The sequence below is a fragment of the Hibiscus syriacus genome, unplaced genomic scaffold (genome assembly GCF_006381635.1).
Source record: "Hibiscus syriacus cultivar Baekdansim isolate YM2019G1 unplaced genomic scaffold, ASM638163v2 tig00113726_pilon, whole genome shotgun sequence".
In the NCBI taxonomy this organism is placed as follows: Eukaryota; Viridiplantae; Streptophyta; class Magnoliopsida; order Malvales; family Malvaceae; genus Hibiscus; species Hibiscus syriacus.
The window spans coordinates 2,452,741-2,480,443 of NW_024063472.1; the positions used below are offsets into that span (position 1 = coordinate 2,452,741).

Below are 27,703 nucleotides of genomic sequence, written 5' to 3' on the forward strand. Positions count from 1 at the left end.
CGACATTATGGAGGTTTTAGCGAACAGGTAAGCCCTTATTTTCCATTTCTTTTTCTTTTTTGTTTTCAAATGGTTGTGTTGGTAGGTTTTTTTTATCCTTTTTAATGGTTGCTGGGTGTTTTCTTTTTTTTCCGAATAGATATCCTCCTCTTCTGCTCTCTATTTTTTGGTTTCGTTCTCCCTTTGTTTGCTGGTTTTTTTCTTTTGCTGGTGAGGGGTTTTATAAGCCCTTTGGTTCTCCCTTTTGACTGGTTGGAGGGATGAACCCCTCTGAGTTACCGGTCTATGGCGGTGACTAGGGGCGGTGCCGATTTCCATCTGGGTACAATTAATGCACCCAGATCTTCTGGATCTGGCCGGTGGTCTTCAACGGTGGCGACTCACGTGGTGACGACTGAGTGGAGCACCTGGCGGCGGCAGCTTATCCTCTGGCCAGGCGGCGGCTGGCATAGCCATAGGGTTATGATGAAACCCTAGGTTTCTGGAAAATCATCTGAATTGTTGGATCTCACACAGATCCAACGTCTGAGGGCAACGGGCGACGCTGGAGTAGATGTGGGAAACCCTAGGGTTTCTTCTTTGGCTTCTGGGGTAATTCGGGCCTGGATCGAGTTCTAGACCTGCTTGGTATTTGGGTCTGGTTTGCTTGTAAATGTGACCTCTGGATATGCTTTGTAACTGGGCCTCCTACTTTGTAATTAGGCCTATAATAATATTTAATTATTATTTTTTAATAATAATAATATTAAATATAATATATATATATATATATATATATGTGGGACGAAAATGATTGTCTACAGTCACATCACTATTGTAGATTGTCATGTAAGTTTGTGAACTGTCATATAAGCGTCGTGAGAATCAACTTTTGATTCCGTTGTTCAAAGGGTTAGATTAATTTTTTCTAAGTTTAACGATCCCATTTGGTGCATAAAAAAGTTTAGGGACACACTAATTATTTATCTTAAAAGTTGAGGGTCTCAGTTACCACTAAACATATTTTTTTATGTTAATGACAATTTTGTGTTCTATTACTTATAACAGTATTTTTGCGTATTTTTAAAATTTAATTAATGTCCAATAGACATTAACATTATATTCTTATTATAAACTAAAATAAATTTTGTGCTATGGAATTTCTTATCAACTTTATTGTTTTATATTTGTATAAATCATATGTTAAATTGATATAATAATTTTTAATAATTATAATCTCATTTAATTATTTAATGACTCTTCTTCTTATTTCTATTTAAAAAGATTAGATATCAAATATATTTTTAGTGTTCTAGTTTTTAAGTCAAGTTTTCGTTTATAATACCAAACAATTTTTCTAATTTTCAAAAAATTAAAAATGATAATTATTTCCTAAAAACAAGAACACTATATAAAAATAGAAAATATTTTCTAAAACCAAACGGATCCCAAAGTTTTGATATTTTAATCAATATTTTTGTAAAAACAAATTGAAAATTAAATTTAACACGTAATAAATAAAAACTAAATTGATAAAAATATATAAATATTTTAATTTTATTAAATTTATCATTACGTTAGAGTTAAACTATGAAGTCACAAAAAATAAAATTAGGTCAAGGTCCCAATCGTTAATCTTACAGCCAAAATTGACTAGGCAATGTACACTTAATTTCAAGAAAATAGGCAGAGAAACTGGGAATATACTTTGTCATGACCCATAAACTAATAATACTATAAAACGAATGTGTAAAAATTAAAAAATACGATATTATAATTTAAATTTTTTTATATTTTAAAAAATAATTATACACAAATTATCATTACAATTTTAAATTTTACAATACTTTAGAATTAAATTAAATTTTAAAAATTAAAATAAAGTAGAACTATAATTCAATTAAAATATAAAAATTAAAATACGACATAAATATAAGAATAGATGTAATGATAGTTTCCCACTTTTGTTTGAACGATTTAAGTAAAGCCAAGTGTTATTTGTTATTAGCCTTAGCCTTCCCTCGTAGGAAATTTAAGAGAGACGTTGCGAAAGAAAAGATTAACAAAATATATTACGATGGCAAAGATTGATGTAGTTGTGGCAATTTATTGAATGCCACAGTTATGATTATTGTATTTAACAGATTCTGGACTTATATGATTTTTTCGGATATTATTAATTTATATTATATATATTCATATAGTTATGTATTTTGAATTCATGTAGTTTTAATAATAAAAAATAATAATATTTTAGATGTCTTTGGTTTGAGCGATTGCGTCTATAGAATGTGTGCATTATCAATTGATTAAAAAATTATGAACGGATACTATCTTGTAAGTTGTAATCACCCATATTATTAAAAATGTTTATATATTTCTAATTTATTTGTATTATGCTTATATTTTGGATAAACTATGTGAATAGTCTCCTTTGTTATTTGTCTGTCCGACTTTGGTCACCAAATTAAAAATTAAGGGTACATGGTCACTAACGTTATAATCCGTTCGATTTTAATCCCTCATCCGTTAACTCTCGTTCGATTTTAGTCCCTCAGCTATGTCACATATTCATTAAGGGTAAACAATGGAGGGACTTAAACCGAACTTACCGATAATGTTAGGAACATTTATCCTTAATTTTTAAATTGGTGACCAAAGTCAGATAAACCCTAAATAAATGTACTATTCACATTGTTTACCCTTATATTTTTATTGTTTTCACATCATGTAATTATAAGGATGGGGTAACCTTTCGTTGGGTAGTTATGTCCTACAAAGATTTAATTTAAGGTTAAGAAACGGTAGGAAATGGACACGACAAAAAATGTTATAAAAATTATAACATTTCGATTGTGCGCAACTTAAAATGTTAACCTTTTAACATTTTGGATTAAACATAAAATATTATGCAGAAGGTAATATTATGTCAATCGAAAATGTTATAAAAAAGTTTTTAACCAAAAATTAAGAAAAAATTAATATTTTAAATTGTGTCAATAGAAAATATTATGATTTTTATAACATTTTTTGTCGCATCATCAGTCTAAATTAGGCTTTCTTTCCTTACACTCTCCTTTTTTATTGAGGGGTGTCGATGATTTTTTTTAAAATTATATATATATATAATATTATATTATATTAAAAAATTTGATATCATTTTAAATATAATTGACATCTCTGAAATAAATTTTACCGAATAATATAAGATTAGAATAAAATGTTTATAAAATTTTTAGATGACGGATTGCCTTTGACCTGCTCATTAGGTCCCAATTAATATGTGATAAGGCTTGTGACAAGCCGATGATGACCACCGCTGAAGATGATAATTGTCATAACGTCTCCCGGGGAAGTACGTTAGACTAAAAAAATTAATTTGTTCAGGGAAAGCGATGAAATATGATTTGGAAAACGGTTTGATTTTGCAGTCGCCACCAACCTTTAAATTAGGTATGTTGGAAACCTTGAACGATAAAAAATGGTTTGCGTTTTACCAAAGATTTAGTTTTAAGACTCCGGGAGTCGATTACGTGTGGGGAATGATAAGCACCCCCACAACGCACAAATTTTGGTACCTAAATGATTATATGTTGTTTAAATATTGGGAATTACAAACTTAAAAATATATTTAAATTATGATCCTTCTATTTATTTGACTTTATTCAAAAAGTGCCAATTTTCTAATAATTAATGCTTTTGTGTGGACGATCTTAGGGAAAGTACTTCCTTTATAGTTAGGAGTCTTTCCCATAGATTCCACCCACAAAAGATGTTATTTTTCAATTTTTTGAAAATATAAAATAAAACAAAACAAAATAACAGTTTGTGCGAAAAACAAAGGAAATTATCCAAATAAAAAAATTGAGCGAAAAATCCTCGAAAATATACCTTCCCTTATAGTTGGGAGATGTCTTCGTAGATTTCCCTGACAATGAAATTTTTTCATTTTTCTAATATTAAAACAATGATGATTGGAAACATGCGAAATAAAAATATTTACAATAAATGGAGATAAGCATATTTATTTATATGTCATACAAGTGAATACATAACATATAAAATGTACATACATAAGGTATTGAATAAAAACAAATGAATATTACAAATCAAACTATAATGACCAAAAAGTAAGCATTTGAAATTACAAAGACCAAAATGGAGAAAACATAAACTTGAAGGAGCTAAAGAAATATTATGAACAAACCAGAACACATTCAACATTTTAAACAAATAGAGGTACTAACAGTAACATTAACCTATAAAATAATACAAAGGACCGAAAAAAATAAATAGAAACACAAAGGGCCAAACCATAATTAAACCAAATGCCAGAACAGTGATCAAAGTAAAAGATTGACAAATGTCATGGCCAAATTCAAAATCAAGGAAAATATACAAAAAAAATTAAATCAGTGACTAAAATATAACATTTACAAATATTGTGTCCAAATTCAAACATGAACAAACATACATAACATGTAAGAACATGACTAAAATAGAAAGATTGAAACATAAGTGCTCGAAATCGAATATAACAAAACTTCATTAACTGGCTGAAATAGAATATTACAACACAAGGGGGACCTAAACTGTAATTAACCCTAATGTGAAAACACATAACCCCCTATTAAAATGACTTCATTTCGATTAAGGGTTATAAACCCAACAACAAGGCATTTTTCTTTCATTCTCTCATTTACTTTCTTCTTCAGAAACAGAGAGAGAGAGAGAGAGAGAGAGAGAGAAAACTCTCTTAACTCTCTCATTGGAGGAGAGAAAAACATTATCGTTGGTGGAGCTCCCGACGGAGCTCACAGTGGCTTACGGCGGCCGGAGAACCCAAACCACCCCAACAGGTTCGTCTTCTCACCCTCAACTCACCTCTCTAACTGGTTTAGCCTAGAAATACCCCTATACCCTTAGATCTAACTTTAAACCTTTCGAAATCTTAGAGGAACGGCGACCCACAGTCTTCCCGATGCTTCGAACGGTGGTAAGAACTCTCTCTTTATTTTTCTTATTTACTTCAATGGTTCAAATAGGTTTGTTTTGGTTTTTTCGGGGTTAGGTTCAAGTAGGTAAGGATTTTCTTTTTTTTCCTTCAGTATTTTTGTTTTTTCTTTCAGTTCTCTCATTTTTTTTCTTTAGCTCTCCCCTCGAATGGAATCCCCTTTTCTCTGTGTTTCCTCTCTTTTATTTGCCTCTGCCCGTTTTTATTAGTGACTGATGGATCGTCTTGGACTTGCTGAGATTTCCTGGGGATATCAACAAATTTATTTTCAATTTTTATTTGGTTTTTCTTTGATGATGATGGACTTGGTACAGAATGAAGCATCAACAGGAGTAGCAAAGAACGGCGGTGAAGCAGCTAGCTAGGGTTGGGGTTTCAAAAACCCTAACTGGGTTGGGTCAGATCATCTCTTTGGGTCTAGTTGAGTGATGGGTCTAAACTGGGTTGTACTGTTTTGCTGAGTGACTTTGGGTTGCTGGGTTATGTCATTGTTGGACCCCAGGTTAAGCTTGTCTTTGTATTATAATTGGGCTCCATTTGAGCCTACAAGAAACGTGTAAATAATGATTAATAATAGTAATTATAATAACATAATTAATATTTTTTGTAGTCTCGGACAAAAACGGGTGTCTACAACTTCCCCTCTTTGCACATTCTTGTGTTAATAACAATAGGAGAAATACGAAAAAGACAACCATTTTTATCCGGTTCTCTTTTTTTGGTTTTGGAAACTTGATATGTTTGTGTTGGAGACGACACGGCTCATACGTGATAAAGAGGTATGGTCGTCTAAGAGTGACATGGCTCCTACGTGATGAGGAGTTCTGGTCAGCGGATAACATGACTCATACGTGATGAAGAGTTTGGCCATCTTTAGGAAGGGTGATAACACAGTTCCTACGTGATGAGGACGGTTGGTTATCTAGGATTGACATGGCTCCTACGTGGTGAGATCTAATCGGTGGATGACACGGCTCATACATGATGAAGAGTTCTGGCCATCTATAAGAATGGTGATAACACGGTTCCTACGTGATGAGGATGACTGGTTATCTTGGGGTGACATGGCTCCTACATGATGAGGAGGTTTGGTCGGGGGATGACACAGTTCCTACGTGATGAGGATGACATGCCATCTTTAGGGATGATAAAATGATTCCTACGTGATCAGGACAGTTGGTTGTCTATGGGTAACATGGCTCCTACGTGATGAGGAGGTATGGTCGGTGGATGACACAGTTCCTATGTGATGAGGATGTCATGCCATCCTTAGGGAATTGTTTCAAGGGAAACAGACTCAATGATGATTGTTTCAATAGAAACTGTCTCAAGATAGACAAAACTTGTTTCAAGGGAAATGACTCAAAGATGATTTTTTTTAAGAGAAACTGTCTCAAGAGACAAAATTCGTTTCAAGGGAAACGACAAAAAGATGATTTTGTTTTAAGAGAAATTGTCTCAAGAGAGACAAAATTCGTTTCAATGGAAACAACTCAATGATGATTTTGTTTTAAGAGAAACTGTCTTAAAAGAGACAATTTTGTTTGAAGGGAAATGATATCAAAGATTGTTTTTTGTTTCATGAGAAACAGTCTCAAGGAAAATAAGATTTGTTTCAAGAGAAATAGACTCAAAGATTATAAATCTTGTTTCCAGTGAAATAATTTCAGAATTTGTGTTTAAAGGGAAACGGTCTCAAGCGAGACGAATCGGTTTTGAAATCTCTAGTGAGATTAATGTTGTTTCAAGTGAAATAAATTTAAAATTTGTATCTCAGAGAAAAAATATCTCAAGCGAGACGAAATTTGTTTTTAAGAAAATTGTCTCTAGCGAGATGACACTTTGTTTTTTTAAAGAAGATAATCTCAATAGCTCATAGTCCTGTCTATCGGTTCCTGCATGTTGAGGAAACATCTTTAGAAGATCTGATTATTGACTTTAGGAGATCTGATTGTTGACTTTAGGAAGTCAAATCTATTGATGTCATCGTTCTTTCAGGTTGAAGACGTCTGCTTAATTTCAAGCTTTTATTTCCTGAAAAATCGAAATGTTGTATTTATGACTGTCTAATCTTTGATGTTTATGGGTGTCATGATGAAGTTTTTATTTTATTTGATGAATTATTAAATTTGTTCTCAAGAGAGGGAAAATCAAAGTCTTAATTGCTCATGATGATTAATGCAAAGATGCAAATATCATGTGTCATGTATATGTGTATGCATGTATGTTTTTCTCAATCTGTAAGGAGAATAGTTTCGAGAGCAATCTTCACTCAATCCCTGACTTAGTTTTCTTCATTTCCACCAGGGTGTACTCTTACAAACCTCGACCTAAGACAATTTGTTTTCCTTACCCCAAAAATTTGGCTTCCTTTTCCCCAGCTTTCGATCTTGAGCTTTGGAGAGATGTTCATTGACTTCCAAGATATTTCCAGAGAACTTATCTTATTTGAAAATGTTTTTCTTCCTTTAAAAAAACTTAATGAAGAAAGAATTTGTGATTTTTGTTGTTGTCAAATGAATTAAAATAGTGCCCCTTCTTAGGCCTCACAATTGAAGCAAATCACAAAAACATGAATTCATTGAATATAAAAAAAATCAACTACTCTTTTAATATTTGATAACTGCAAATCTTTGGCAAATATCAAGATCGAAAGGTTGGTTTAGAGGTGGGCTACCTAAATTCACAGGTTTGTTTTATTGATTAGGTTATTGTGAAAATCATGGCATGCCCCTCTTTCCTGGTTTGGCATTTTGATCGGAGGCGGAAAAAATGTCGCAACTAGCATGGTCAATTGCTATATTCTTTAGAACCCTTCTATTTTAGTTCTCTGAAATCTTTCATTTGTTCAAGCTTCGTAGACTCCTCTAGAAAAGGTAATGCAGAAAAATCGGTCTAAAAATGAGATTTCTAAGTGCTCGTGTGATTTTGACTATAACAGGTGTTCCTCAACTCCCATAGTCCATATTCATTGAAACTCCTTATTTAGTAAATTTGATTTAACTTGCCATTGTTTCGCTAGCTGAATTCAGCTTTATTGTACATATATATTTTAATTGCCTTTATATGGCTAGCTGAAGGATTCATGTCGTCACAAAGTATTCGACTTGACAATCACAATAGAGCAAACACTGAATTGCCAAGAACCCGATCAATGTCATGATTTGAATGTAATCTATTCATAAAGTCAGGGCTTTCGAGCTTCCTCTATAACCAATTGCTTTAGTAGAATAGCTCAGCTTTATTGAATATATATATATATATATATATTCTGGGTATACGAATTCCATTTCCTAAGCTCGCTAAGGAAAACCTGTTATAGTCTCAGTGTTTGTTGAAGGTCAAAAAATCTCATCGTTATAGTTCAGTTTCCAAGAAACTGACCTAAACTAGATTCATATACTTGATCATTCCATCTAAGAAGATTTTGATCATCGTTGAATGTCATCAACAGAAGTAGGAACCAATCAGTCTTACAATCTCATGTGCTAGTTTTCATATTTTGTCCACTCCTAACATATACCTGAATGCCAAGATGATTGAATGTACATTCGAGGAAAGAGTTAGCTCAGTTTCTTCAAGAGAAGGGTATGAATTCTAGTGCATATTTAGATTAGGATCAAGGTTTTCTTGTTTTACAGGGGTTCAATCTTGTCATTTGTCATATATTTACAACCACAATTATTAAAGAGCTTTTAATTATTATGATATTTAAAGAATTTCAAACTTGAAATTTGCTCATTGTTCATTTCATAAGAAGGAAGCATTTTATTTAAAATGTTCAAAACTCAATTGATTTACAAATATTTAAACATAGATAGAAAAACAAGTTCAAAAAAGATGACATGCATGAGAATGCAACAAAACTCCTGATGGATGCCCAGCCGACTCCTGATCAGAATGCCCCATCACACATTGAATGTCAATGCCCCTGAATCGATCAGATCTTGGACCTTAAGCTTCAATGCCCCACAATTCTTAGTGGTGTGCCCTGAGCTCCCAATATGATAGTTGTATGCGGCGTTAATATCATGGCCTTTAGGATATGGAGCCTCTCTTGGTTTAGATTGAACTGAAGTCACAAGGTTCATTTCAACTAGCGTTGGGAGCAATTCCTCATACGTCATTGGGATTGGATCGATGTGAGTCCTTTCAAGGAATACCTTATGAGGTTTGGTCTCCAGATTAGCTAGATAAGATCCCACTATGTTAATCTCAACTCTTTTCTCAATGTCAGTACTGCTAGTGCTTCTTATCTGACCATTCTTGACAGCTCTTTCGATCATTTCTCCACACATGACGATGTCATAGAAACTCTTAGTTGCAGCCCCTATCATATGGTTGATATATGGAGACTTTAATGTATTGATGAATAGAGTGATGAACTCTTTCTCAGTCATTGGTGGATGTACTTGAGATGCAACATTCCTCCATCGTTGAGCATATTGTCGGAAGCTCTCACCACTCATCATCTCTATATTTTGTAGCGTTGTTCGATCAGGGCTCATATCAGTCATTGTTTGTATTGGCCCAGAAAGGCACTAGCCAAATCCTTCCAGAAGAGGACTTGAGTACGAATCAGTTGATTATACCACCTTGAAGCGGGTCCAATCAAATTGTCTTGGAAGCATTAGATCAATATCTAATCGTTGTTGGTGTACCTAGTCATTCTTTGAAAAAAACATCATGAGATGGCATTAGGGCAACTAGTTCTATTGTATTTTTCAAAGTCGAGCATCTTGAATTTGGGTGGAAGCACCAAGTCAGGAACTAAGACTAGTTCGGTTACATCCATTTCATTGTGAGAGCTTTGTCCTCTCATTCCTTTGAAGGTCTCTCTGCACCACTGTTTTAAATTATCAGTGATCTCATTCTTGGCTCTTCTCATTGCCTCAGGAGAGGATATGATATGATCAGTAGAACTACCCCGAGGATATGACATAGTTGCCTACGTTACAGTGGCGGAGAAGCTTGTTTGGTGGCTTAGAAGCTGGTTGGGCTAAATGAGTCTTTGTGGATTAGCATGTGCCATCAAACATTCAGATGCTTTTCGGGTCGAGGAAATATTCTCTTTGCCTTTTTCTTGGTTGAGCCCAGTCAGTTGTGCTACAATTTGATCCATTAGGTAGCTTTGGTTTTGCAAGATACGATCCATGGTGGCTTTTTGTGCCTGCTCCATTTTAACCTCCCACTATGTTTGCATCCATCGCAAATTCTCTTCCATTTATTTCTTTAGTTTCTCAGATTTTCCTTCCATTCTCAATACTGTGTAAACGAAGTTACACAGTTAGAAGTACTTCCTCAGAGTCCTCCACAAGATAAACCCATGATTCCATGATTAATGCATGTAAAAATGCTTCAATGAATGTCATGCAGAATGCGAATATACAAATGCAGAGAAAAATGTAAAAATGTTTAAATAAAGGTTTGTAGAATGTAAATGCAAAAGGTATCGATTTCCAAAAGTAATCATTCTTAGAAAGAGTTCTATTCGTCCAAAAGATTTTTCATCTTTACAAGAGAGATGAATCTACAAATATGTTTTGTGATACGTAATCTCTAGACAAACTATCTCCTTTTTGCCATTTGTGTTTCTTCAGACCAAGCTCGGACCACCGGATTGTGTTCTTCCTTGTTATGAAAACTCTTTTTCATTTTAATGGTCGCTCTTCTATTCTGGTGATTACTTGTTTAATCAACACATTTCTTTTATTTATGATGATCATGCAATACAAAACAATAATAAATAAAAAAATCAAACATAGAAAATGTGTCAGTATAAAAGAATTCAAATATCAAGCAGATATCAAGAAAATAAAATAATACAAGTAAACAGAAGAGGTTTGGAGTCGTTTCTCCTTTGTATACACTTATTTTGGGTACCTACTAATGGACAGAGGTTCGGCACGAATTTTATCGAGGTGGGTTACTAGGGCTCACTATATGCTGTGTTGGGTTCTAAGAAAAATGGTACTCGAATTGTCCATGTTAGTGCCTCCTTAGGCTGCTAAGCCCTTAACCCTGGCCCGTTACAGGCTCGTGCGGATCGAGTTTAATTTGAGATGATATATTCCCTTATGTCCATGTAGAGAAACAATTTATCTCACGTAGACAAAAGGTATATGAACCCCAAAGGTTACTTACTAAAACTCATGCAGAGAAACAAATTATCTCACGTAGGCTAAGCTTTCACCTCAACTTAAAAAGGAAAAAGCTCGTAAGTGAGCTTATGATATGTAAATGTACGTGTTGTGTGTGAGGAGAAACTTACAAACCTTTAAAACATGACAGAAGACATAATTTTCACAAGCTCAAAAACGTGTCCAATTCTGAAGACCAATAAAATCAAAAACCCATTAGTTTAAAAAATATACATAGTATGTTGAAACTCGAAATAAATAAAAAGATCGTAAATTAAATACAATTTAAATTTTAATTCCCAAATACAAAACAATGTATAATCGTTCATGGCCTGACTCTCGAAATCCCCAGTGGAATCGCCAAACTGTCATAACGTCTCCCCAGGGAAGTCGTTAGACTAAAAAATTAATTTGATCCGGGAAAGCGATGAAATATGATTTGGAAAATGGTATGATTTTGGAGTCACCACCAACCTTTAAGTTAGGTAGGTTAGAAACCTTGAACGACAAAAAATGGTCTGCGTTTTACCAAAGATTTATTTTTTAAGAGTCTGGGAGTCGATTACGTGTGGGGAATGATAAGCACCCCCACAACACCCAAATTTTGGTACCCAAACGATTATATGTTGTTTAAATATTGGGAATTAAAAACTCGAAAACATATTTAAATTATGATCATTCTATTTATTTGACTTTATTCAAAAAGTGTCACTTTTAGGATAATTAATACCCTTTGTGTAGACAATCTTCGGGAAAGCACTTCCTTTATAGTTATGAGACTTTCCAATAGATTCAGCCCCCACAAAAGGCGTTATTTTACAATTTTTCAAAAAGATAAAATAAAATAAAACTAAATAACAGTTTATGCGAAAAACAAAGGAAATTATCGAAATAAAAAACCATTTGTGCAAAAAATCCTCGAAAAGATACATTCCCTTATAGTCGGGATATGTCTTCGTAGATTTCCCTCACAATGAAATGTTTTCATTTTTCAAATTTTAAAACAATGATGATTGGAAATGCGAAATAAAAATATTTATAATAAATAGAGATAAGCATATTTATTTATATGTGATACAAGTGATTACATAACATATAAAATGTACATACATAAGGGATTGAAATAAAAAAAATGAATATTACAAATCAAACTATAATGACCAAAAAGTAAGCATTTGAAATTACAAAGACCAAAATGAAGAAAACATAAACTTGAAGGAGCTAAAGAAATATTATGAACAAACCAGAACACATTCAACATTTTAAACAAATAGAGGTACTAAAAGTAACATTAACCTATAAAATAATACAAAGGACCGAAAAAATAAATAGAAACACAAAGGGCCAAACCATAATTAAACCAAATGCCAGAACAGTGATCAAAGTAAAAGATTGACAAATGTCATGGCCAAATTCAAACATCAAGGAAAATATACAAAAAAAATTAAATCAGTGACTAAAATATAACATTTACAAATATTGTGTCCAAATTCAAACATGAACAAACATACATAACATGTAAAAACATGACTAAAATAGAAAGATTGAAACATAAGTGCTCGAAATCGAATACAACAAAACTTCATTAACTGGCTGAAATAGAATATTACAACAAGGGGGACCTAAACTATAATTAACCCCTAATGCAAAAACACAAAACCCCTATTGAAATGGCGTTATTTCAATTAAGGGTTATAAACTCAAAAACAAGGCATTTTCCTCTCATTCTCTCATTTCCTTTCTTCTTTAGAAACCGAGAGAGAGAGAGAGAGAGAGAGAGAAAACTCTCTCAATTCTCTCATCGGAGGAGAGAAAAACGCAGACCTCCTCAACAGGTTTGTCTTCTTACCCTCAACTCACCTCTCTAACTGGTTTATCCTAGAAATATCCCTAGAGCCTTAGATCTAACTTTATACCTTTCAAAATCTTAGAGGAACGGCGACCCCCAGGATTCCCGATACTTCGAAAGTGATAAGAACCCTCTCTCTATTTTTCTTGTTTACTTCCAATGGTTCGAATGGTTTGTTTTGATTTTTTTGGGGTTAGGTTCGAATAGGTAAGGATTTTCTTTTTTTTTCTTCGGTATTTTTGTTTTTGCTTTTAGTTATCTCGTTTTTTTCTCTAGCTATCCCTCCGAATGGAATCCCCTTTTTCTTTTTTTTCCTCTCTTTTATTTGCCTCTGCCCGTGTTGATTGGTGGCTGATGGTCGTCTTGGACTTGCTGAGGTTTCCATGGGATATCAACATATTTCTTTTCAATTTTTATTTGGTTTTTTATTGATGATGGAATGATGGACTTGGTGCAGACTAAAGCATCGGCAGCAGTAGCATAGAGCGATGGTGAAGTACCTAGCTAGGGTTGGGGTTTTAAAAACCCTAATTGGGCTGGGTCGGATTATCTCTTTGGGTCGGGTTGAGTGATGGGTCATTTGTAATGGGTGTGAACTGGGTTGTATTGTTTTGCTGAGTGACTTTGGGTTGTTGGGCTATTTCTTTGTTGGGCCCCAGGTTAAGCTTGTCTTGGTCTTATAATTGGGCTCCATTTGAGCCTACAAAAAACGTGTAAATAATAATTAATAATAACATAATTAATATTTTTTTTGTAGACCCGGACAAAAACGGGTGCCTACAGAGGCCAAATATTCTTATTTTTATATTATTTAAATCAAATACATGATTAATGAAATTTTAATTTAATTAGTCCACAATTAAGATATTAAGTTATTGATAATTTAGTATTTGACAACTTTCTGATGGAGAAAATATTTTTTTGTCATGCGTTATGGGCAGTGATTTAATTTTTATAGAAGAATTTTATCTCTTCATATTTATTAGGGGTGTATTTTCAAATATGGATATTATCCGATCCAAAATTTCAGATATTTAAAATTTTCATATTACTAAAATTGTGATCAATATTTGATTAGAAAAACTGAATATCTAGATTTTTAGATCAGATATCCAGATATCCGAGTTAAATATAAACTTTAATTTAATAAAAAAAATTATTTAATATTTTCTTGCATATTGATGACCCAATTTCTAATTTTTTAGTGATAAGCACCATTAATTGCTTTCATGATACAAGAAAAATGATTTTATGGATATATTTTAAATTCTACTTGATATATATGAAATATGATCAAGAAAAAAAATCATGTTTTCAACAATCCTTTTTATGTATTACTAAATATTAGTATATTAGTATATATATATCAACTTTATCCATTCTATTGTTATTTAACTTTATTAATGTAACACCCCAAATATCAGACTAATAGTTTCGAGAAAACCGTTTGGCTTAGAGTATTATGGTAAGCCTTTATGAAACTTTTGGGTTAAGTGTGGCATGAGTTTGGGCTTTGGTTGAGCCCAAAAGATGATAAAAAATATATTTTTAAATTGGGATCAAATAAGGAAGGACCAAGGAGTAAAATCATTAAAACCTTGGTGATGTCAATGGAAAAAGGCTGAAAACTTTCTTCTCATTTTGTTCACCATTTATCTTATTCTTCCTCTCTCTGCTTTCTCCTTCTTCCTTTTGTGAGTGACCAAAGGTGAAAACCTTTTTGCCTAACAAGTTTAGGTCGAATTTGTAAAGGTAAGACTCTTAATCCCCTTCCTTAAAGCTCTATATAAAGGTCATCATCTCAAGTTTTGTCTATGGTGACCATAGTGTGGGTTTTAGGGTTCTTAAATATTTCCAATCCATTTATAAGAATTAGGAATCGTATTTCTACTTCTCTTAAGTTATAAAACAAGTTAGTAATCTATTTCCTTACTTTTATTTAATGATAGAAGTTAGAGAGAACTCTAAGGGAAAGAACAAGAAGAAGCTTGTGTTCGAGTGACTGAGGTGTTTTCTAGCAACTAGGATCAAGGTAACACACTCATAACTCACCTATACCACTTGTAGATTGTTAAGTGTGATTTGCTTCCATATATGAGTGGATGGGTTCATAATGAGTGTATTTGTATTCCTAAGGGAAATAGGGTGCTTTGATGTTTCTCATGATTCAAAATGACATATTATGATCATCTTAATAACTCATAAGCTTTAAATAATGTTTGAGGTCCTTATGAGGTCTTTAGGTTGGGGATAGATGACGTTTTTAAAAAAAATGGAGTTTTAAGTTTGGGGTATCGATATTTAATGAATAGTACTTATATTTTTCGTCTGAAGGGCCAAAATTAAGAATCTTGGACAGTTGTGTCGATACTCTATTCACATGGTATCGATATTGTTCTTGGGGTATCGATACCATCGTGATGTTACAAAATTCAAGTAGCCAATTTTGGTATCGGTACTTGGGTAGTATCAATACTGAGTTAAATTCCCAAAACATCGAACCTAAAATTTGTATCGATACCTAGGGTGGTAACGGTACCATAATAGAGTATTATCAGTACTCTCTCTATGGGTATTGATAATCCAAAGCCTTTTCAGAGTCCAATGATCGGTTTTGGTATTATAGGAGGGTATCGATACTGAAGAATCGGTATCGATACTAAAAATATCAGTATCGGTACAATCCTACTAAATTGGGAAAAAGGCTTAATGTTTAGTTAAGGGCTTGGGAGGGGTTTCAAAACCATTAGAATTGCTCTAATTAGCTTGAAAGTGAAACCCCCTAATGTTATGTGATAAGCATAAGAATGTATGAAGAAATAATACAAAAACTTATGCTTGTTTTGATACTCAAAAAATGATGAGGACACTTGAGCTACTTGAATATATGATGATCATCTAATGTTATGTAGGCGACATATCCAAATATGTTCTCATTACTGCTAAGTCAAATTAGTATCAGTGCTACCTCTGTACCAATGCTAAGTCACTTTAGTTATTTGATGGCAATGTCACTATTCATTATATCTGAATATACACGATGATTTGGTTGATGATATATTCTTGGTGCATTTCATTACCTCGTGACTACACTTGTTAACATACTCATGTAATGGATACATGTAGTATAGAGCTATTTGTGTGGCACAAAGCTCGTAGCTTGGCTTTTAGAATTTGTTTTCATTTGTAGATTATTAGGTACCATTTCGAGGAGCTTATCACCAGATTGAGGATTTCAGATTCAATCGAGCTGCAAAGTACGTCTCGCTATTTTAAAGGGTATGTGTTTCATAAACCTTGTGTGCTAATTGAATTGTAACTCTTTTATTCAACTTTGATGTTATTTAGTTCTTATTTAAGAGCTCCCCATTTTGTAAAACTTAAATGTTTACGTTTTTATCTATGGATGGATATTTATGATTACGCATAATGTTTTAAAAAATGGTTATCCACTTTGGTAGTTCCATGTAATATTCAAAACTTTTACATTTTATGTTAGATCAAATTTGGGTGTTATATTTAGTGGTATCAGAGAGTTAGGTTTAGCCTTTCCTAGGACCCACGAGTTAGAGTCGATAAACGTTAGTGAAATACATACCTCTAGAGTGTCAAGAATACTTAAATATCTTGAAAGGAAATGAATCTCTTTCCTTGAATTTTGTAGGATATGACTGACGATTCTACTTGTACTCAAGAGGGTTAAGATGAGAGTCATGCTTCACTCATTTAAGATATTGACGACAAGGTTATCCCAAACTCTAAGGATATGGGCATATCAAAGGACGCGTGAATAGATGAGACCACCTTATTTACGGACCTCGTCATTTCTCTTAGGCATATTATTAGGGCCATCCCAAGAGAACATGTCGCATCTAGACCTCTATTTTACCATCCGTAGCACCACAAGATTCACTGATGGAGAGACTCTATTGTTATAAGACTATTGATTTTTTGAGTTTGGGGGATGATGATCCCATTACCACATACCAATATCTCTATGATACATTTCATACTCTCAAACACTTATATCTTATCCCTGAGGGTAAATTGGAGTGTGTCATTGTATTACTGAAAGGTGATGTCATCAATTAGTGGGAGACAGCGAGTAAATTCTAGAGCTAGAAAGGCCAATATAGGAGTACTTCTTTGAGGATTTCTAACAAAAAAACAGAGGAGGCCCACACTAACAACCTGAGGGATCAATTTATATACCTGATTCAAGGTGATTGTTTGGCATTCGAGTATAAGTGTGACTTCATTCATTTGATTTTATATGCTCCAGAGCTAGTGGAGATGACTTTCATTTTAAGAGGTTTAAAAAAAGGGTTACACATTGACATCCTCTCTCACCTAGCAGTTGGTCCTCTTAGAGTCTTTATATAGCTGACTCTCCAGGCCAAGGTGAGCGAGAGAGTGTAATCAGTGATAACCCATTTGATGGGAGGTTTGGGAGGTTAGAGTCGGATGATACTAGATTCAGCTAGACCCTCCCAATTTTTGACCAAGAGGGTCAGGGACTCCCAAGGAGCGAGGAGGTCACCAAAACTATAGTCCCAAAGGATGAGGCATATTTCAGAACGCTGGTAAAGGTCAGAGTCTCGTAGGAGGCCTTTTACTTCAGCATATATGATGAGAACTAGACGACCGGGCTAAGGTTTATAGCCTTCTCTGTTAGGGATTATGGAAAATGACACACTAAGAAGTTTCATTGGGTCTCCAAAGCATGTTTTAGTTATGGCTCTCTAGACCACTTTATCAAGACTATCTCGAGATAGGAATTGTGACACCACCAGTTGCTAGAGGTCAGTTCATTTAGTTCATAAAGGATGAGGATCTATCTAAAGAGATGATAGCTCAATATAGGGTCAGTAGTTAGAGAACTGCCAAATTAATAGTTGAACTAGAGGTTAGGGTTGCCTCGAGACAGTACGCGGTGAAGGCCAATGAGGAGTGTGAGCTAGTTAATGTTATTTTAGGTATTTTTACCATTTTTGACACTCATGATACTACTTTGATAGATCCAGGGTCTATTCATTCATATATTTTCTATGAGCTAGTATTGTATTAGGGTATTTTGATCGAAGACTTTGAAGTTAAAGTTAGGGTTTTGAGTTTATTATGGTTAGACGTTATTGTGGACAAGGTCCAATATATATGTCCAATAAGGTTTACGGTCAAATCTTTCTTGTTGACCTTATGTAACTACTTTTCTGAGAGTTTGACTTGATCCTAGGTATATACTGGTTTTCGGGGCACGATATGAGTCTAAAATATAAGGCTAGATAACTTAAGTTTAGAAAGGAAGATAGGACCAAGATTGTAATGACTAGTGAGAGACTTGGTGATACATCAAATATTATCTAAACCTTAAAGGCTTAAAGGTTAATCGATAGAGGGTTTGAGGCATTCCTAGCTCACGTTGTAGACACTAGAGTTCTGAGCATGTTGCTAAAGGATATTCGTACAGTAAAACACTTTCTAGAGGTGTTTCTAGAGGATTTACCTAGACTACAGTTGGATTGCGAATTAGAATTTGGTATAGAGGTCTTATCAGGATCAACTTTAGTGTCTATCACTCCTTATCGCATGACATCGACTAAGTTAAAAGAGCTTAAGGCCCATATTCAGAAGCTACTAGAGCGAGGTTTTATTCGGACAAGTATTTCACTGTAGGGAGAACTGGTGTTATTTATGAAGAAAATGGATGGGTCGATGAGGTTGTATATCGACTATCAATAATTGTACAAACTAACGATTAAGAATCAATAACCACTCTGGAGGATTGACAATTTGTTTGACCAGAGGATAAAGGGTATTCTTTAAGATAAATGTAAGTTCGAGGTACTATCAGTTAAAGGTTATGGAGACCAAAGTATCAAATATGACAGTTTGGACTCACCAATGCACCAACAATAATGAACTGAGTCTTCCACCCTTACTTGGATCAATTATGGTAGTGTTCATCAACGACATCTTGGTCTACTCAGTCGGAAGAGGATCATGACCATCATCTTTTTGTCGTACTTAAGATGGTCAAGGAGCACCAATTGTATGCCAAGTTTAATAACTGTGAGTTTGGTTAATTAAGGTATCCTTATTTGGTTATGTGGTGGCCACAGACGGCATTCGAGTAGATCCATAGAAAATTCAAGATGTGGTTGAGCGAAAACCACTATGAAATTTGTTTAAAGAAAATAACTTTCTTGGGTTTGTCAGATACTATCACCTCTTTGTCAATGGGTTCTCAATGATTGTTTCTTTTATGACTAAGCTACTCTAAAAAGATATATCTTTTGTTTGGGATAAAAATTTTGTTTACACCATTTGTCTTCTTCTTCGTCTCTTCGCTTTCTTCTTCTTTCTTTTCTGAATGACCTAAGGTGAGAACTTTGTTTTCCAAAAGTCTAAGATGATTTGAAGGTAAGACTCTTAATCTCATTTCTTTGAGCCCTATTTCAAGCCCACCATCTCAAACTTTGGCTATGTTTGCCATGGTGGGAGTTCTATAGGGATTCTGGGTTTTAGGGTTTTAGAATGTTTCTAGTCTATTTATGAGGATTGTGAATCATATTTCTACTCATCTTAAATTCCAAAACAAGTCAGTAATTCATTTCCTTACTTTTTTTTAGTGAGAGAAGTTGGAGAGAGCTATAAGGGCAAGAACAAGGAGAAGCTTATGGTTGAGTGACTTGAGGTGTTTCCCAACAACTAGAATTAAGGTAACACACTTGTAACTCACTTATCCACTTGTAAATCACTAAGTGTGATTTGTTTTTTGCTTGTATGAGTGCATGGGTGCATTGTAACACCCTAATCCAATCTGGCCTAAAATCTAGAGGATTAGAATATCACATAGAACCACCTAAGTAGCTAAACTTATTTTTAAAATCATTTAGCATATTCAAATATTCAAAACATGATAAAATACCAAGTATATATGTTTACAAAATATGGGGAGCTCTGAAAAATAGTCTCTAAAATAGATAAGTTTAAAATAGAGTTTACGACTTGATATTACATAAGGGTCTATGAAAGTACATACCCACTACAATACTCGAGATGTACTTTGATGGGGAATCAAGTCTATAAATCTTGGATCTGGTGATAAGCTCCTTGAACTGGAACCTAAGAACTTGTGCATGGAAACAAATTTCATACGTTGAGCTCACAAACTCAATGTTACACAAGTAACCCTACTGTGCTACATGCATTCAACATATAAGCATACTGAAAGTATGGTTGTGAACATTGGAACACACTCAAAAAACATTACAAAAAAGTATCATGGTGTAGTTCGAGGTCACCTTACCATCACGGAACTCACATCCCTTTTTTAATTACTATAGGTACCTCGGGTAAGATCTAAGTCACATAGCATCAATATCTTACAATACCATAGGCTAGGTTTGTGTTACGAAGCATTGACATCTTACTTAGCTAGTCTACATATGTTGAACTATAGGTGGTATAAAAGGGTTAGGAGTATGTTACCTTACTGGTAGTTGTTGGAGGAACAACCCAAAGCTTACCCAAGTACCTCATTCTCTTTTCCCTTCACCTTAGAGTTTTCTCCTACTTCTCTCACTAAAATAAATCAATATAATTAATTATCAACTTATTTAGGGACTTAGAAATATTAAAAACATGATTCTTAAGGTTTAGGAACGATTTAGAGCCACCCACAAGGTCTAAAACACAAAACTTCTTTAAACCCAACTATATCCAAACTCTAAGGTTAGGGGCTTAAAATGAAGGTTAGATGATGCAGATTTTCAAACTTGCCTATAGAATTTTAGAATAAGGATGAACATCGACAAAGTCTTCACCTTTGTTCAAATCACCTAGAAGAAAAAAGGAAAGTTTGAATAAGGAATGAGACAAAAGGTGAGGAAATAAGATGTGACGAAGTCACCCTTTTTTTTCTTTTCTCCTCTATCGTGACCTCATTCCACCATTAAAAGAAATTAGTCTTCGAAATACTTATGCGTTTAATTGCTCTCTAGTCCTTCTCCTCATGTGCCCAAATAAAAATACTATTTTTATTCTAATTGGGCTCAATTCAAGTCTAATCTATCTCATACTTAGACCAAGGCTCCTCACAAACTATTGGGTTTACCCAAAACCCTTTCGGGTTGGCTCGAAACTACTAACCTGAAATCTAGCGCGTTACATGCATAACGAGTGTATTTTGTTCATGAGGAAAATATGGTGTTTTGATGTTTCTTGTGCATGAAAATAACATATTATGATCCTCTTAAACCCTCATAAGCTTTAAATAATGGTTGAGGGTCTTTGAGAGATGACTTTCTTATGAGAAAATAGAGTTTTTTGGGTTTGGGGTATCAGTACTAAATGAGCAATATCGATATTGCTCATCTAAAGGGCCAAAATAAAGGGATATTGGTCAATAGTATTGATACTTTGTTCATAAGGTATCAATACTGAGGATAAGGTATCGATATCATCATGATATTGCAAAATTCTACTAGCCAATTTTGGTATTGTTACTTGGGTACTGAATTAATTTACCAAAATATCGAAGTTAAAATTGGTATCGATACCTAGGATGGTATTGGTACCTTAATAAAGTAGTATCAGCACTACCCCCAAGGGTATCGATACTCCAAAGCCTTTTCAAAATCCTATAAATGATTTTGATACTGGTATCAAGGGAGGGTATCAATACTAAAGGATCATTGTCAATACTAAAAGGATTAATATCGGTACCATCATCTAAATTGGGGAAAAAACTAATGTTAGGCTAAGGGCTTGGGAGGGGTTTCAGAACCGCTAGGACTACTCTAATAAGCCTGAAAGTGAAAACCTATGATATTGTGTGATAAGTATAAGAATGTATGAAGAATTATACATAAGTTTTGTGCCGTATTTTAATACTCGAGAAATGACGAGGACACCCAAGTTACTTGAATGTATTGATGATCGTCTAATGTTACATAGGTGAGATATTCAATATATTCTCATTTGTTAAGGCACTTTATTATCAATGCTAATGCACTTTAGTATCAGTGCTAACGCACTTCCTTACCAGTGTTAAGTTACTTTAGTTATTTGATGGTAATGCCACTATACATTATATTTTGAATATACACGATGATTTGGTTGGTGATTTTTGCTTGGTGTATTTCGTTACCTCATGACTATACTTGCTAGCATACATATTTAGTGGTTGTATGTAGTATAGTGGAGTTATCTGTGTGACACTGAGCTCGTAGCTCAACATTCGGAATGAGCTTCCGTTCGCAGGTTCTTAAGTGTCATTTCAAGGAGTTTATCTCCATATTGAGGATTTCAGATTTAGTTAAGTTGCAAAGTATGTCTCAGATATTTTATAATGCACATGTTTCATAGATCTTATGTATTAATTGAGTCGTAACTATTTTTATTCAACTATGGTGTTTTTGAAATGTTATTTGAGAGCTCCTCATTTTGTAAAACTTAAATGTTTATATTTTTCTCTATGGATGGATATTTATGTTTACGAGTAATGTTTAAAAACAAAATGGTTAGCTATTTCGGTGGTTACATGTAATATTCAAATCATCTGGTTTTCGTATCGAATTTGGATGTTACAATTAAAAAAAAATCATGTTTTCAATAGCATAAAATAAATTAATTACAAACTCATCTATAAAAACAGAATATAAGAAAATTCGATTTCAACATTATTTATGTAAATATAAGACCCCCTACTTTACAAATACATTTTTTCCTTGTTCTTAAAAAAAGTCAAAACGATTGTTTTGCTATTAAATCAAAAACAAAAATTAAAATTTTTAACTTTAATCAAAAGCCCCTAAACTTGTGAGGGTACTTTTCAAATTTGTTGAAAAGTAGTCATTTACTTCAAAGTGCTCATACCATTGAGCTTAAATCCATTCAACACTAAACGGGGTAGATCAATACCAATAATAGGAACCGAAAGTCGCTCTTTCATAAAGAACGAAACTCTCAAGATTTCAAGTTGCCTGAAACCCCTGAACCAATATAATCTTACCAAAATTCTAAGGGTTACTCACTGCCTACCACTACATTGAACGGCTCAACATATTATTCATTTAAAAAAAATAAAAAAAAAGTATGATTTCATCACACACACCATTGGTTTCTATTTTTAATGCAAGATTACTTGAGATTGGAATGAATGTTGCTTGGGTTTTGACTTGTCATATACTGAGCGTTGAAAGCTAAAATCGGTCATCACCCACCGAAGCCCGAAGGAGTGAACCTTGACGGAGCAGTGAACTGAACAACTCAACAATAGAAGCTTGAACTTGATGGGGTGTGCTCGTGAGATTTGGTTTTTTGAGACTGGGTGTGGACTACTGGAACAGGACAATGGAGGAAGGCGAGAATTTAAAAAAATTATTATTTTAAAATTGGATTAAAATTTTAGCAGGCTAGGGCGCTGGGTGGGCTAGGATTGTTGGGTTACCTAGCTAAACTTTCTTAAGGGTCTAATTTTTATATCGGGTTTTCAAATAATTCGAAAGTCAATTTTAATTAATTTGTATTTAATCTAATTATCCAATTTTTTTAAATATCTGATCTGAACAATCCAAAATATTAAAAAAGAATCTTATATTCAAAATTTTCAGATGAAATCAACGTATCATCGGTTAAGATTGATTGGATTGGAATTTTATGCATATTTCTTCACATTTACATCACATCAATATGAATAAAATATATTTCATTAATTATTCAATAGAATTTTAAACACTTAATGTTATTAAACATAATCATTCTCTTATTTACATTAAATATAAATACAAAAGATTAATATCACATGGACTACTATATATAAAATTATCTAATATATATTATAACTGTTGTTATGTCTAATACTTATAACTTTAAAAAATTAATTAACATAATTGCTTTTTATTTTTTATTTTTTGGTACAACATAATTGCTTTAAAATTTAAACATTTCACATTAAAACCAAATATTATCATAATTTGGGGCATTGTGTTATGATATGTGGACAGAACAGAGGTATGGGTGGATTCACATCATAATTTGTCTTACTTGGAAGACATTATCATTTCATCCACTTCTTCTGATGCGGAAACAAAACAAAAAGAGTTTTCTGTTAAGTATCTAAGTTTGTCCCTTTGCTAATTCAATCATTTCTATAAACCAATCATTATTTAAATTTGGTTTATCAACAAACAAACTCAAACACGTAATTGCGAATATAAGCATGAAATTGGAGCTTTAGATTTGCTCATTCATACCCCTTCTCAAGCTTTTATCTTTGAACCTTCCTCTCTTTCCTTTTAATCAATAGTGGAGGCCATTGCTCAAGAGCAGCCATCCTTGACTGTGCCTCTCATTGAGGCTGAAGAAAATAAACGAAGTCTAGGAAGAAAAGTAGACGAAATAGAATCAAATTCATCTCACTCCATTTCAGCAACTAACTCTTTCTTCAAAGCCTGTTTCAATGGGCTTAATGCTCTCTCAGGCATGTTGAACAGCAGTTTAACTTCCAGTTTTTGAACTTGTTTTGATTGTTCTGAGTGTATTTTTTGTTACTGATTTCCAGGAGTTGGGATATTATCAATCCCATATGCACTAGCATCAGGAGGATGGTTAAGCTTAATCCTCCTTTTCGCCATTGCAACTGCAGCATTCTTCTCTGGTTTATTAATCCAAAGATGCATGGATTCAGATTCCAATATTCGGACTTATCCCGATATAGGCAAGGTCGCATTCGGGAAAAAAGGGAGATTGATAGTATCCATTTTCATGTACACCGAGCTCTACTTGGTTGCCACAGGATTCTTGATTCTAGAAGGCGATAATCTTCACAATTTGTTCCCAAACATGGAGTTTGAAGTTGCAGGACTAACAATCAGTGGGAAACCAGGGTTTATTGTAATCGTGAGCCTCGTGATTTTGCCTACGGTTTGGTTAGATGACTTGAACCTTCTTCCGTATGTGTCGGCCAGTGGGATTTTATCTTCTGGGATCATACTTGTTTCGATTGTATGGAGTGGTGCGTTTGATGGGATTGGGTTTCACCAAAAGGGAATATTGGTGAATTGGGACGGAATGTTGACTGCTGTCAGCTTATATGCTTTCTGTTATTGTGCACATCCGGTTTTCCCTACACTTTACACTTCAATGAAGAAAAAGCATCAATTCTCCAATGTATGTATTTACTCTCCCAAGTTTATTGTTTTATATAGTGATTTGGATTGCATATTTTTTAAGTAAAATTATATCTTAGCGTTTGGCCCTAATTCAATTTGATTCAATTAATGGAGATATAAATTAAGAGAAAAATGAGAAAAATAAGGAATCTAGTTTGATTGAAAGTATAAAATATATCTACTTTTAAAGTTGAATAATGGTAGAAAACTAAGTTTGAGTAGATTTTTTTCTATTCAAATTTTCTTTGTAATCAAATAACTATTCGGGATTAGGTTATCCACGAGGATTACTCTTGCATTATTCTTCATTCGTATTATTGAAATTTTCTCCGCTTTTATGCTTCATTTTTTTCAAAAAACAATTCACTTAAAATCTTAATGTATGTTTTATTAACACGCATCTCGTTATCTCCTAACGTTCTAGTTCCATTTTTATTTTCCCTTTTAGGTTATGATTGTATGCTTTATATTGTGTACAATCACTTATGCATCAATGGTAATTAGGGTTTTACATAGCGTTCGCGGTCACGTTTTCGGTCGTGTCGTGTTTATCACGGTTGCAGATATAACTATGCTATTGCGGTCATTGCGGATATCGCGATCGTGAATTTTTTTCGAAGAAGCTGATTTTTTTTAATAAAAAAAACTTTTTTTAAAAAATAAAATAATGAAATAATAGCGGAATAGCGGTCTGCTATTGCCACGATTGGCTACGGTCCGTTAAATTGCAGCCGCGATCCGCCGCTATTGGTGTGATCCCACTTCACACCGTTATTTTCCGCATTAGAGGTTTCAAACACCACTGCGACCGCGATATAATGGCCGCAACACTGCTATTTTGCCGCTATTTGAAACCCTGATGGCAATCTTCGGGTATTTAATGCTCGGATCACAACTTGAATCACAAGAAACATTGAATCTTCCAACAAACAATCTCTGCTCCAAGGTGGCTATCTACACCACCCTGGTGAACCCCATAGCAAATATGCATTGATGGTCACTCCCCTCGTCAATGCCATTAAAACCCGATTTTCATGCTGCCATTACAGCCGGCGATTTCTCAGCAGCTTCATCGGCACCAACTTGTAGATCAGCACCGTTTTTGTGGCTTTGGCCATTCCGTTTTTCGGTTCTCTCATGTCCCTCGTTGGAGCCTTTTAAGTATCACTGCTTCTATCATACTTCCATGCTTATGCTACTTGAAATTTTCTGGCATTTATCGGAGGTTAAACGGGGAACCGATTGGCATTTGCCTTATAATTATAGTGGGTGTTTATCTGGTCATATTTGGTATTTATACAACTGTTGTAGATATCATAGTTAATTTTTAAATAAGAGCGGCTAACAGCTTTATAATTCATTTAATAATGATTGCGTAAACATTCCTACAAACAACTCGAGATTTTTAGGGATAACAATTATCTCTTAATATGTATATTTGTACCATCTTAGTTTTTTGTTTTTGTTTTTGTTTTTGTTTTTGTTTTTGGATAATTTTGCATTGTATAACCCATAGAGCAGTGAAACAACCATAATACAATTACAACTCAATAAAAAAGCTAAAACATTTACATCTCTTCACGTGCTTGCAAAGCCCTAAGCGACCTACTGTTCCTCTAACACTAAACAGAGTGGATAAAGGAAACATAAAATAGGTTGGTGCTTTCTATGTGAACACTTCAGTTGAGGTTATTGATACTCCGAAGGTGGTATCATATCTATTTATATTCAAAAGGTTCAATTTTACATGCTCCAAATAAGAGTCGGTATTTTATCAATCTTATTTTATTTTTGAGTCTTTATGCATTACATAAATGTATTTTACATTTTTGAATCAATTTTCTAACGTCGAGTTGAGTCAAAAAAATAATTTTTTTAAATCGAGTAAAATTTTACCTATCCTAATTTTAAAACTAATTTTAGATGTTTTAGAAAATAACTTATTTTAAAAAGAATAAAATTATCATCTAACATTTTTAATTAGATAAGTTCAAACTCATATAATATCACCGTTTATAAAGCATTTTCTAAAATTTATTTAGATTAGTAATTTAAAAGGTCCAAATTTAAATCAGAGTAAAATCTGAATTTGAAAATCGATTACCCCTTACAATGTAAATAATAATAATAATACTACATTTTTTAGAAGTCACGTGTTTTTTCATTTAAAAAAGGTAAAAGGGTGTGAGAGGCCATCATACTTTTTGAAAATAACTAATGCAGCCCTCGTCATTTTTTTTGACCTAATCGTACTCTCAAACATAGAAAACATATTTAATGTGGTTCTTTAACCATCGGTTTCCGTTGTTCAAGTGCTAACGTGACAATCCATGGTAGCAAGTGATATGGCAGATAGACTAAATTAAATTTTTTTTTGTTGAGTTTGAGAGTCAAATTGATTTTTTTTCTAAAAGTCCAAGGGCTTATTTAAATTTGTTTTAGAAAAAAAAATTATTTTATATTTTAAATTTTAACTTTAAACTATAGAAAAAAAATTAAATATATAAATATTTAAAATAAAAATTGAATTACTAAAACTTTTAAA

At 33.5% G+C, this 27,703-nt stretch overlaps 1 pseudogene; it reads left to right on the top strand.

Moving 5' to 3' along the window:
* Positions 1–285: 285 nt before the first annotated feature.
* Positions 286–26,489, top strand: LOC120187824 (annotated as a pseudogene).
* The last annotated feature ends 1,214 nt before the right edge of the window (positions 26,490–27,703 follow it).